Source organism: Triturus cristatus, chromosome 7, assembly GCF_964204655.1.
Source record: "Triturus cristatus chromosome 7, aTriCri1.1, whole genome shotgun sequence".
NCBI classification, from domain to species: Eukaryota; Metazoa; Chordata; class Amphibia; order Caudata; family Salamandridae; genus Triturus; species Triturus cristatus.
The window spans coordinates 633,725,883-633,738,556 of NC_140590.1; the positions used below are offsets into that span (position 1 = coordinate 633,725,883).

A 12,674-nucleotide genomic window follows, 5' to 3' on the forward strand; every position below is an offset into this window, starting at 1 on the left:
AATTAGACATTACAAACATGGGAGACATTTGCCAGTGGAACCAGGACCTTCAGACCTAGTATGGCCTAGCAAAGATCCAGTTCCACAAATACCTGTAGCCATGTACAAAGACTGTCTTGGCGAGCTTCCCAGATACAACCCACTAGAGGCAAGGCTGCTGATGGGCAAGTTGGGCAGAGGTGGTGGCTCTCATACCATACCCTGATTGATAGTGCCCCTGATGTATTTATCCCTGTGAGGTGGAGATAGGAGAGCTGGATCGGCCACCTAGAGGACGTGAACTGGTGGTTTACTCGCATGGCCTCCTGTAAAATCGCAATATCCTCCTGACTAAGACTAATCCAACTGAGTCACCTCCATTGCACCTGCCCGATCTACTCCAATGCTCTAACACGGATGCAGCCAGACTTTTTCCATATGACATGGTCGTACCCTCCAATCGCTGACTACTGGAAACAAAAAAAAAAATTCCCTGGCCCAGGTTCTGGGGTACCCGATTGAGCTGACACCCAGAGACACCCAGAGACGCCCTCTTGGACATACTGGATGATCTAGGGCACATGAGGGGGTACAAATACTTCTTTGAGATGGCCACAATGATAGCCAAAAGGAACATTGCTCGGAGATGGAAGACGGTGGGCCAGCCAACAATGGCTGGATGGAGCACAGGCATGGACTGGTGTGCGAAACTGAAGGAACCCATTTACACGACAAGGGTCTGTCCCCGCAAACATGAAGGGATTTGGGGAGAAATTGTAGGACTATTTTGGCCTGAGATCTCTTTGATTCGATGTTTTGATTATGAAACCCTTTGCAGGACTGGAAAGGTGCTCACAGATGTCTTGGCGAGCAAGTTTGTTTGTAACTATAAAGGTCATACTATCCGTTATCAAAACAACATTTACTTGTTGTAGGTGGATTGGCACATAAAAGAGTTTGTCCTTCACAGGTCTTTCCAGAACCAATGTCAGTGCCTGTACCTTCGAGTCCTTGGTCCCACTTGTAGATGAGAAAGTGTTGTATAATTGAACAGCACCTGCTGCTGAGGCTGAAACAGTGCTGCTATGATAAACGCAATAGAGTAGGGACAGTCTTTGTAAACTAAAGGGAAAGCGAGCATGCAAGCAAACTACAGTCAATCACAACTAACAGGGGCACGTGAAAGCTTTAGACCACGAAATTGCAGATAGGTTTCGTGAGTTCTATAGATCGCTGTATACAGGAGATAAAGTCTCCGGGGAATACATGGCTGCCTATCGTTTCGAGCCTTGGGCTTTCATAAGATCATGCTGTGGACTAGAACAGCCATTCAAAGGCAGCAATGTCATTTTAACAATCAGCTCATTGAAAACAAGCAAGTCCTCTAGGTTACTTGGGTTTAAACCCCTGTTTTATAAAACCTGGGGCCGGTGCTGTCTCAATTAATCACTGCAGTGCAGGCGGTGAAATGTCTGTCGTTATAATGAACGAAGGCCAAAACCTGCATGCCCTCTTCTTTATCAGTATCTCTATGCCGTAGGGCCAGCGCTCTATGCAAGATTTGTTGGGAGCCCGGTTATTATTTATGTGCATTCTCTCATTCTCTAATTGAACTGTCCTTCCTCTTGACCATGCGCTGTCTCCTATTTTATTTCTGTCACTATACAGGATATACAATGGCCCAGGACTATTGCCTTTAAGGCATCCACGTTTGTGTTCGGGTTGGTACCCAAGAGAGCACTTCTTTACTACACAGTATGGAGTCACAGTCTTTAGTATGTATGGAATGGTCCTTATTTGGGGAGTGAGAGAACCATGGAGATGGGGGCATGATCGGAAAGTGAAATATGTATCTAACTGAGGTATTCTGGGTGACATGGATCGACAAGCGAGGAAGTGATCAATACGAGATTAGGTTTATGGGCTGCAGCATAGAGTGCAGTTTGACTCAATGGGTGATTATAGCTGTAGCCCGGTTTCGTCTCGGATTAGAGTGACCCTGTCTGTCCTACCTGTTGTGCTGATCGATCCATCAGACTGTCCATCGCAATGTTTTTTTAAACAATTCTTTATCAATCTTTTTAAAAATTTAAAGAGATATGAAACATGGAAGGCATGGTCCTAGTGATGCAATATCATCTTGTGCCATCTCAATGTTGGGATCAAACCCTATGATTATGTGTTCCATTCCTGCTGTTCTTGGATTCGCTCTTCTATTGCCTCTTCAAGTATCTTTGGGACTTATATTAGGAGCGTATAGGGAGACGAGGGTAAACTTGTACTGCTCTAGCTTGAGTGTGTTCGTGCCAGCGGTCTTCCGTCATCCCCACTCCACATCTTCGCCATGTCTCCTTGAAATCCCCTGCCCAGCAGGATCGCCCTCTCCCACAGTTTTGTTCAGGCCCTATCCAACATAATGCCAGCAGAACCACAATTTTTTTGGGCTATGTCAGTCTCGCTCCAGAAAGTGCCTCTCTTGCAAGGGATACATCTCTGCTTTTAGCACAATTGATTCAAGATAGAAAGACACTCTGTCAGCGAATGTAAGCCTCTCCTGTTCATGCTGACGATCTTCACCATATTGGAGGGCCATTATGTCTAGGTCGTTTGGTTATCAGTGGGAACAATCAGTGTTGGTGGCTTCCTTTCCCTCTCATTTTCTCCAACGACCTCCACAACAACATAAAGGTTGAACATAGAACAACTTAAAGTACACAGACTCTAAATACTCTTTTCTGATTTAGGGGACGGTCACATCTTCACAAGGTGCATCATAGTACCTGCATCCACAGGACCCATCTAGAACACCTGGCCCCACCCACCTCGAGCAAACGTGGTCGTGCCTTTGAGTCTGTATGGGTTCCTGAATTACTTGCCTTCTTCGGTAGCATGCTACAACATGTAGGATGTGTGGTTTGAAGGATGTTGTCTTTGTTTTCATTTTAAGTGGGAAGAGTTTCTGTGTCATGCGTGGTGACCACCGAGGTGCGTTTATCGTAGTATGGGGCGCAGCATGTGGCAGTGCGGTGGATGGTTAAGTGTGAGACACAGACGCACAGTTTTATGGTTTTTAGTATGCTGGTAGCTTTGAACAGCTCTACTGGTCCCTTTATAGTATTTCATATGACATAGTCTGCTTATCTTGATACTGCACTTGGTTGTCCAATCTGAGATTTCTGTATGCTTGTGGTCATGAGCTGGCATGGTTGGAGGGAGAGAGTGGTGGAGAGATATGTTGAGATGGGCATTTTTATAGTCATCCGATATCCGAGTGTCTTTGTGAGATGTAAAATAGCAGTCAGATTGTACAGATAGTTGATACCTTCACTGGTAGACTGTATTAAAGCCCTCCAGATTTTTCAGCAATATGTGACAGATCTCTTCAGTTACTCCATGCCTGTTCATTTGGTGATGTCCGTGTTCTTGGATGTACAGTGCTGTGATGGGCAACCCTCATAGCAGACATGTCATATGTGAATTTAAGAGGTATAAGACATAATTTGCTGCTGACCGCTGCGTATTATGGTTTTAGTATTACTGTGGCCCGGACTGTTATAAATGCAAGACCTTAACTATATAGTTCTAAGGCAAACCATAGATCAGCCCTTCCTAAATTACCTGCATATCAAAAGCAGTTTGGTAGTTGAGCTGTTAGCAATTTGTGGGATGAAAACTGAGGACTGCTTTTGAGGGTGCAATTGCTTTCTTAGCTCTGTTATTGAGATGTGGGTGCAGCAGTTATCTAGGAAATAGCCATGTTTTCAACTAGCTTCAGAAGTGTATATGCTCCTGAGTGCTTCTAATGTTGGCTAGTAGTGAGCTTCAGCAGTTGAATACAGTGCCTCCTACAGATTTCTTATGGTAAGGTGTTAAGATGATAAGTGATACAAGTCTGGAACGCAGTGTTCTGTTTGGTTTCTACTGCTTGAATTTAACTTGTAGGAATAGCAGTCCATTTCTTTGGGAGGATCTATGGATAATGCAGAGTGCCTTGAACATTGCTTTTCTGACTACAGGTAGCGCAGTGGATGTTTTCTCTTGTGTGAAGCTTATGCTGAAGCATTTTGGATGAGTTGTATTTTGCGTCTGATGAATGCGGGTGCTCCAAGGTATAGGTTGTTGGCATAGCCAAGCTTGGAGATTACAAGTGTGAGGATGGCTTGCAGTTTATGTTGGTGGACAAGGTAGGGGAAGATGTAACGTTGTGCTTTCATTGTGTAGAAGGCACTCTTTGTGACATTGTTAGCATGTGGTATAAAGGATAGGTCTGAATCCATGTTACTCTTAGGTTTCTAACTTCTTTTGATGTTGGTGGGGCTTGAAGTTCATTAGTCCATATGGCGGTAGCCTGGTACTTTGCCATTGTCCCCAGGTCATAATCTCTGTCTTTGCCGTATAAAGCTTTAGATGGTTATTCATCATTCATTTGTTTATGGCACGAAGGCAGTCATTGAGTTGTGAATTGTAGAGGTCTACCGAGCTATCCATTTTTTAAATGATTTGGGGTGTCATCTGCATAGTTGTAACATGTGAGGTTGTATTATTTAATCAGATTTGTTAGGGGTGTTCTATGAAACCTGATTTTCATGAACTGGTCCGACCCCGATGCGAATGGCGGCCACCGCGAGTAGAGTAGGGCTGACAACCAGTATTTCTGTCCTATCTCCAAATACCCTCTACTGTCCTCCACCCTCTCACCCTCTCTCAGGTAAACTCAGTTCAGTCCATAAACATCTATGAATGCGTTAATGTTAGCACAAAGTACCTGGGATGCATCAAAATCAAATATGGAAATAGGCGCATGGGAGGTGACGCGCCGGAGAAGCAAAGCGATGCATCTGTTCCTTACTCCCAGGGGAGGTGATGCGTCGGTTCCTTACTGTCAGGGGATGTGATGTGTCGATCTCCTGACATGCGGCCTTGGTTCCTTGCTGGGCGGGTGTCGTCAATGAAAGAATCCTCTCCAAGGAAAGATTTGTCGAAAATCCAGATGCGCTGTCGATGTGGCGGAGTAAGCGCTGCATCGATTCCGCAGCCACGAAGCAGGTGATGCATCGATTCAAGGCAGGGACTGTGTCGGAGTCAGAGCGGGTGCCACGGATGTCAGTGACAGTGCTCAGAACTCAGGCTGCAGTGATTCTTCAGCCACACTGCAGTAGCTGCTTCGATTCTTCAGCCGCACACCGGCAAAGCGTTGATTTTTCAACCATACGCAGTGCTCCGTCGGAAAAACAGACGCTGGGAGTCGATGCGTGGATTCTCATCTTTAGATCACCAGATTCTATTTCCAAGTCCCAGGAATTGGAGTTGACCCCATTTGACAAGTCAAGGTTCTTAGCAGAAGATCCCAGGCTGTAGTAGGTGAAGTCTTTGATGGCCCTGAAACTTCTTAACAGGAGGCAAGCATGCACAAGCCCTTGGAGAACCTTGGAATCAGGATGTAGAAAGCAAATTCCAGTCCTTTCACCACCAGGAAAGAAGCAGCAAGCAGCAGGCCAGCACAACAAAGCAACAGCAGTGTCTGTCCCTCCTACAGCATCCAGCTCTTCTTCCTGGCAGAATGTCCTTTAGTCCAGAAGTGTAGGCAAACTTCAAAGGAAAGTCTTTGTAGTGCACACGACCCTGTCTTTCCCTGACCTGGCTCCAGACTCACTACAGTGGGGTGAAGATAGCTTTGTGTGGGGCAGGCACAGCCCTATTCAGGTTTCAGTGACAACTCCTACCACCACTTTATCTCAGGAAGGCCCATCAGCCTGGTGATGAGCCATCAGGATATGCAAGGCACACCTAAGCTCCCTTTTTTTGTTACTGTCTAGGGTGTGTGCGCAAGAGCCCAACTGTCATCCTATCCCAGATGTGGATTCTACAGACAGGCAGAGGCACACAATGGTTAAGCAAGAAAATGTCCACTTTCTAAAAGTTGCATTTTCAAACATGCAATTTAAAAACCACCTTCACCAAAAGATGTATTTTTAAATTGTGAGGTCAGAGGCCCCAAAGTCCAAATCTCTATCAGCACCCAATGGGAAATTACACTTAAAAAATATTGCAAGGCATTCCCCATGCTACCCAAAGGCAGAGACAGTCTTTGCAATATGAAAAATGAAATTAGCAGCATTTAACTATTAGGACATGTAAAACACACCAGTACATGTCCTACCTTTAAATACACTGCACCCTACCCATGGGGCTGCCTTGGGCCTACCGTAGGGGTGACATATATGTAGTAAAAGGGAAGGTTTGGGCCTGGCTAGTGGGTGCACTTGCCTGGTCAACATGGCAGTTTAAAACTGCACACACACAGACCCTGCAGTGACAGGTCTGAGACATGTTTGCAGGGCTGTTCATGTGGGTAGCGCAATCAGTGCTGCAGGCCCACTAGTAGAATTTGATTTACAGGTCCTGGTTACATCTGGTGCATTTTACTAGGGACTTATTAATAAATTAAATATGACAATCATGGATAAACCAATCACCAATACAATTTACCCAGGGAGCACTTGCACTTTAGCACTGGTCAGCAGCGGTAAAGTGCCCAGAGTCCTAAAACCAGCAAAACCGAAATGCAGCACACAGTCATAAAAACAGGAGGTCAGAAACAAAAAGACGGGAAAAACATGCCAAAGATGCCAGGTCTAACATTGGAGGGCTCCGCTCTTCCATTCTTCCACCCTTCACTGTTTAGACTACACAGTAGAGAATTGGTGAAGCTCTAACACCTGATAACCTGGAATGTTGAGTGTTTCTCGTTAGCGTTTTTCTTAGATCTGGGTAGCAGTTGTTGGGAAGGGTAGGATTAACAGAAGGGCTGTATTTGTCATGCTTCTGTTTTCAAATAAGAAAAGGCATTGTAATGTATCTGGAGCTATGATGTTGTATATCATCATACTCATAAAGCCAGATGGTTATGTTATACAGATATTTTACCTGCCAATCACCTGATGGCAATACTTTTTTTAAAAAAGTTAGTTTTCAATCTTTTTTAGTTTTCGAGATCAAATCATTTGAGATGGGATCATGCTGTTTCTGTGTTTAGGCACCGGACTGCAAAATTCTGTTTTATGGAGTTCTTTAGAAGGGAAGTCTACATCAGTTATGTGCGTGGAGTAGTGCTGTCTTTTCTGGTTCTGATGTTTTTTTTATAAGCTTTGTCATAGTGGCGTAGCATACTTTTGGCTGTTTTATCTCCATATTTTCTTCATTTGTGCTGTAGCGTGTGGGTTGTGTTTTCATTCTTTTCATGTTGTCATTAATCCATGCCATGCTCTTTTTGTGCCCACCCCTACATGTACTTTTGTTTGGTATATGTAAGTAAGTAAGGAATGCATTTATAGAGTGCGCGAATGCCGAGGCGTCTTGGCGCTGAAAATGTAATGTGTACTGTTCCAGAGAGGGAAACAATTCATATTTGCTTTAATCGACATAACCAGGTCTTGAGCATTTTCCTGAACAGGAGTCTATTTGGTTGTAACCTAGTTACAACCAGCAGCAAATCCCAGAGCTTAGCTGCCCGATGGGAAAAGCTTCTCCCCCCATCTAAAGCTTCTCCCCCCCACATCTAGCCCTTTGAATTTTTGGGACCTGAACTAGTCCTTTATTGGCTGATCTAAGGTCCCGCCGCAGGATGTGCCATAGAAAAAGTTTCTGTAAGTCCAACGATCCCCCTCCATATAGTGCTTTATGCACCAGACACAGAGCTTTAAATTCAGTATGTTGCTGCACTGGAAGCCAGTGGAGCTCTGTAATACTGTTGGAGAATGGATGGTATTTCGAGGTGTTGAGCAGCACCCACGCTGCGGTGTTCTGCAGAGACTGAAGTTTTAATAGTTGTCATTAATCAATGCCAAGAAAAAACGCATTGCAGTCATCGATTCTAGAAAGAATCAATGCGACTGCCACAGTTTTTCTGAGATCTAGGGGAATGAATGGAAGAATTTTACGCAGAATCTTTAAGAGGAAGAAACACGAGGAGGTCAGGAGATTACACTGACCTGCGAGGTTGAGCTGATCATCAAACATGACTCTTAAGTTTCTAACCTTTCCAGTGCGGTCAGGACACCGCCCGGCCTCTGCAGGCCACCACAAATGATTCCAAATTGATGGTCCCTTTCCGAACTCCACAACCTCTGTTTTATCTGTATTCAGTTTAAGATAATTCGGATGCATCCACCTAATAATGTGTTTCAGACAGTTGTGAAACCTCCCAGCCACTGTTTCTACATTCGAAGATATAGATATAACTATCTGAGTGTCATCGGCATAAGAGATCAATGAGAAACTGTGTGCTGTGATCAGCTTAGCCAGAGGAGTGACGTAAATGTTAAACAGGGTCCGTGACAGAGCTGATCCTTATGGAACTCCACACGGGAGAGAGAAAACCTTAGATGTAAAGTTACCCCAGCACAACCTCTATTCCCTGGAGGTAAGAAAAGAGGTGACTATGGTTAGAGCTATCCCCTTGATTCCTATTGCCTTCAGTCTCTGTGTTAATACCCGTTGGTTCACAGTATCAAACGCTGCTGAGAGGTCCAGTAGGATGAGGACGGCTCTTCCTCCACTGTCCAGCTGTTTACGTATCTCCTCAGTGGCCATGACTAAAGCTGATTCTGTGCAATGACGTGGTTTGAAGCTATGTTGTTGGAGTCTAGGAGGCCGCTGGATTCCAGATAACCTGTTAGCTCTTGGTTGATTAATTTTTTTAGAATTTTGGCCGTGAGAGGTAGGCAGGATATAGGCTGGTAGTTTTTTACTTCAGTGGGGTCTAATGAGGATTTCTTCAAAATAGCCCTGATACAGACTTTTTTCCAAGAAGAGGGGAATGTACCTGACGTGTTCAGGAGTGGCGCAAAGTAGGCACTAACCCTGTCCGAAGCCATGTAAAGTATAGTGGGGGGACAGGGATCTGCCAGGGAGCCAGATTTAATTGTTAGTAGCAGATTATTTACTATCTCATCAGTTAGAGGGGAGAAGCCAGACAGGATTTTCAGGAACTGTGTCCTCTGTTAACATCATAATGGCTGTGTCTGGGGCGTTCCCTGCAAACTCCTTGTAAACCATTTGAACTTTGGCCTGGAAGAAGTTAGCCACTTTATTACAGAAGGCTTGATCTGGAGAAAATTGATTCTCCCACTGCAGTTTGAACATAGTGGTGACGGTGTTGAAAAGCTCTCTAGTTTAATTTTTTGTCGCCTCTATTTTAGTAGTGAAGTCATTCTTTTTGGAGATAATAATTGCTTCTTTGTATTCATCTAGGGCTAGTCTATAATCCACTTTGCCCTGATCAATGTAGTCTGATCTTCAAGTGCGTTCTAGACACCTACATTTAGGTATTCTGATATTGAGTTCTGTAATGTACCAAGGAGCTGAGGCTTGATTTCTTCGTTTTTTGCTTGATTTTTCTGGGGCCAGTAAGTCGATTGCTGATCTAATCCAGCTATCAAGATTATCTGCAGCCTTATTGTTGTCTGGGACTAACATGGGAGGGTGTCTATTAAGGGCCTCCTCTAGATCCTTTTTGTTGATTTTGTGCCAGGGTCGGTTCTTAGCAGGCAGCAGTCTGCTTGGGGATGGCGCTTTTCTCTCCGGACAGAGGAGTTTGAAGAAAACAGCCTTATGATCTGTCCATGTTAGGGGCAGTACTTTGTCCAAGATAATATTAGGGTTATTCATAAAGATGCCATCCAATGTATGGCAGGCCTTATTAGTGGGCTCTGTGACAATCTGGGTCAGCCCGAAGCCCGCCATATTCTCTAACATAATGGATGTGACTGCACTGTTTCCACATTCAGGGTGAAAGTTAAAATCACGGAGTACCGTGAAGGTAGGGGAATCTAAACATGATTCTATAAGTATTTGCAGCGATTGTGTGAAAGGGGCTGTAGGCCCCGGCAGCCAGTAGAGGAGTAGACCAGGGACTGACAGGGTGTTCAAAAAAACCAGTAAGCAGGAGGGTCTGAGGGATCACACAACCGACCTGGACACGTCCCCCTACTAATATTGTATAAACAAAGAATTCCAGGGGTATAAAGCTACACAAACCAAAGAAAAAAGGCAAAGAAGCTCAGAGAACCTGAATGAAATAAGACTAAAGCCAAGTCAAAAAGTCCTCAAAAAGAGGACATAATCCCATCACCCACCGTGGTGGCATGCTTCATCATATGGGATCTCCTCACAACCAAATCTAGTTTGGCTGAGGAGCTACTACTCGCAATGGACAACTAAGGGAGGAGCTCGCGGATGTTTTAATCTACGCTAATAGAACAAGATCTCCTAAAGATCGATGAAGCTAGCCTAGGTCAGGTGAAAACCTAAAGTGCAGTGTAGAAATAAGTGATTTAAAATTGACTACGAGAACATAAAGAACTTTAATAAGAAATATCCCTGTGCCAATATTAAAAGCAGAGTAGTGGCGCAACCTGGCCAATTTGCCAAACGCGCTATCAAAGAACCAAAAAACGGTCTACATGTTTCAGCCACAAACGATCAAAACTTTAGGATCAAGGCTTTCTTCAGGACCACAGGTAAGGTAAGTACCTGTATCAATGAAACAGAAAGCATAAACAAATATAATAAGTGACTAGGCAATGTCATTCAGACAAGACTCAGGCTTACATACACTAAGTCAATCGAACTGCTAAATGTCAGTCTTACCCGTAATTAAATCGGGACTGCGTCTGCCGCTCCTGGTAGCAACTCAGGGCGTGAGGCAACGCTCTGTCAAAAAAGGAATAAAAACAGTGTATAGTACAGTGCACAGACAGCAACATGAAAGTAACAAGCGATTAGGCTTGTCGCTATTACTACCAAATGAAGTACAGGAACAAGTACAGGGAAAAATCTCTCCACATCGGGGAGAGACCTATTCAGGGGGGAAGCCCCCTCGCTTAGTAACTAGCCAATGACATTGCCTAGTCACTCATTATATTTGTTTATGCTTTCTGTTTCATTGATACAGGTACTTACCTTCTTGACCGGCAGGATTCCAAAAACTTTAGAAATTGATCCTGCGGTACAAGGTCGGTTGTATCGTTTTGCTATCACTTAGACACTAGTTCACGTGAGTGCCTTACGCACTCCTTTGCAGTTGCAGTAGTTGTTCGTTGTGGTCCTGAAGAAAGCCTTGATCCTAAAGTTTTGATTGTTTGTGGCTGAAACATGTAGACCATTTTTTGGTTCTTTGATAGCGCGTTTGGCAAATTGGCCAGGTTGCGCCACTACTCTGCTTTTAATATTGGCACAGGGATATTTCTTATTAAAGTTCTTTATGTTCCCGTAGTCAATTTTAAATCACTTATTTCTACACTGCACTTTAGGTTTTCACCTGACCTAGGCTAGCTTCATCGATCTTTAGGAGATCTTGTTCCATTAGCGTAGATTAAAACATCCGCAAGCTCCTCCCTTAGTTGTCCATTGGGAGTAGTAGCTCCTCAGCCAAACTAGGTTTGGTTGAGAGGAGATCCCATATGATGAAGCATGCCACCACGGTGGGTGATGGGATTATGTCCTCTTTTTGAGGACTTTTTGACTTGGCTTTAGTCTTATTTCATTCAGGTTCTCTGAGCTTCTTTGCCTTTTTTCTTTGGTTTGTGTAGCTTTATACCCCTGGACTTCTTTGTTTATACTGACAGGGTGTTGCCCGTTTTAATATTAAAAGTCATAGCTTCTACTCCAAGATGCTGAATAGGGTCAAAAGTTGCCTTAAAGCAAGAGCGATATATAATAGCTATGCCGCCTCGCCTATTACCTTCTCTGCCTACGCTAACCAGTTCATAGCCTGCTGGTAGCACTACACTCCAGTCGGGATCAGATGTTTCTTTGGTCCAGGGTTTCCGTTAGGAAAACCAAATCCGGGTTAGAAGTCTGCATCAAGCACTCAAACTCATATTTGTGCTTGATTAGAGATCTGGTGTTCAGCAAAATGCAGATTAGCGAGTTCCCCGCAGGGTCACAGGAGTTATTTTTCCTCTTTAAGGGTTTAAGTGAGTGCGCTGATGTAGAAATAGCTGCAACGGCGATGTCTATGGAGTTATTTTTCCCCTTAGAAGGACTTGGTGAAGGCTCCACCATGAGAGTAGTTGCTATATCCCTGACCGATAATAAAAAGTTACACAAGTTACAGTGATAGGGGAGGTTGTCTTTCTGCCCATCCCATAAGGGGGAATTACAGCACTTACCATTATTAAATGCAAGTAGCTGATCCCTTGAGTTGACATGGAGGGGAAAACGAGCAGGTGTCCTGGCGCATGGCACATTCCAGGCACAGACGTGCTTGCCTTAGTTTGTCCAGTGCAGTGGAGATCCAGTTGCAGAAGGTGTGTATGTCTTTCAGATGCATGTTTATTGGCGTTCTTGAGTGGCTGGATGTCTAGTGTGTTGAGTTGCTAGATGTCTAGTTTTTTTTCCATTGTCTCAACGAGCGTCTGTTGTTGTTGGTTTTTGTTCTCTTCAAAGTGTTATCATTGATGTTGTGCTTCTCCAGCTTACGGGAGAGTTGCCTGAAACTGTGGCTTGTCCTAATGGTGTAAATATGACATTTAAGGGCATATTTACAAGTCCCTAATGCCACCGGAGCGTCACTTTTTCTGACGCTCCTGTGGCATTGCTCTCTACCCCATATTTACAAGGTGTCCCTTCCTGCACATAAACAATCGCCATACAGCGCAGGCACCTTTGCAACAAGCCGCAAAGGTGCCTTC

General features: G+C 44.3%; 1 protein-coding gene across 2 annotated transcripts in view; it reads left to right on the forward strand.

Annotated features, from left to right (window-relative positions):
- C7H17orf58 (chromosome 7 C17orf58 homolog) overlaps window positions 1-12,674 on the forward strand; it is a 197,297-nt gene that overhangs the window by 56,714 nt on the left and 127,909 nt on the right. The gene's annotated exons all lie outside the window — the stretch shown is intronic.